Here is a 1606-nt window from a genome sequence, read left to right on the forward strand (position 1 = left end):
ACTCACTTTTGTTTGTTTAAGGTTGGGTTATTATTCACTTTTCATATTAAAGTGGATTGAGGCAGTGTGTTGGAGCAAAAAGTTTGGTGTTTGTGCATTTAAATTTTGCCATAGTCTGCCATTATTTTTTTTTCCCCTCTTGGTTTGTGGTTCATACTTGCTGCTGTTTCTCTTGTGGGAGCACGTTTGGTATCCTTGGTTTGTTTTTCTTAGTTTGTGCTATTGTGGTGGTATCTAGGCACTTTGGTGGTCTTTGTGTTGCACGGAGTATTATTGGATTTTGTGGCTCTATAGCTCGGTTCTTTGTTTATTGTTGAGCTAGTTTGGGGTGATTTGGTTATATTTGGTGAAGTTTGGTGCTATTTGGTGATTCTTTTTATTTATTTTGGTGCGTGTGGTTGGTTCTCTATTGTGGTTCTTGGTTTTTATTGCTATCGTTCGGTTGCTGTGTTGTTGAGCTGCTTGGTGTTCTCTTTCAATGGGGGCTCAATCTAATCGTACATTTGAGCGTCTAAGTGATGCAGATCGTAGGAGTGTTCCTACTATCACCGATGAGCAATGGAAAGACCTCCTATCTGTCGTTCAGTGCTCGAATTCTTCGTCTATTCGCACCTATAATTCTGTCGATTGGCTCATTGATACTGGAGCTTCAAATCATATGTCCGGTAATATCGATTTATTTACAAATTTATCTGATATTTCGTCTCCTGTTGGTTTGCCTAATGGGAAGAGCACTACTGCTACAAAAGAAGGGAGAGTTATTCTGTCTGATAATTTAACTCTTCATCATGTTCTTTATGTTCCTGCTCTTAAATGCAACTTGTTGTCTGTGTCTCAATTGTTAGAAAAACAATCTTATTCTGTTATGTTCACTGACAAGCTATGTATTATTCAGGACCGCAGTTTGAGGAACCTGATTGGAGCGGGGGAGCAGTGTGATGAGGTCTATATTCAAGACGTTCGTGCTCGGAATCCTCAGGCAAACAAAGTGATAATTTCGGATGCAAGTTTGTTATGGCACAAACGTCTTGGTCATCCATCGATGCAAGTGGTTAGTTCTCTTCCGGGAGTTTCTCGTACTACTCATGATCATAGTAGTTCTTCTGGTTGTTTGTTTGATTGTGATATTTGTTTTATGGGGAAGCAACCCCGCAACTCTTTTCCATTGAGTACGAATAGAGCATCTAGTATATTTGATTTGATCCATTGTGATATTTGGGGTCCGAATAAGATTTTGTCTAGTTATGATGCTCGCTATTTTCTTACCATTGTTGATGATTTTTCGCGCTCTACTTGGGTGTTCTTAATGGTTGGTAAATATGAAGCTGCTCAGTTAATTCGTGAGTTTTGTGCTATGGCTAAGACTCAATTTGGCCGTAAGGTCAAGGTGGTTCGTAGTGATAATGGTCAGGAGTTTCTCAGTTTGGGTTCTTTCTTCGCTAAGAAAGGCATCTTGCATCAAACGTCGTGTGTTGACACGGCTCAGCAGAATGGTCGAGTTGAACGCAAACATCGTCACATTTTAAATGTGGCTCGTGCTCTTCGGTTTCAGGCAAAGTTGCCTAAGTATTTTTGGGGTGAGTGTGTTATGACGGCGGTGCATCTC

This window comes from Chenopodium album, chromosome 6, assembly GCF_948465745.1.
Source record: "Chenopodium album chromosome 6, dcCheAlbu1.1, whole genome shotgun sequence".
NCBI lineage: Eukaryota > Viridiplantae > Streptophyta > Magnoliopsida > Caryophyllales > Amaranthaceae > Chenopodium > Chenopodium album.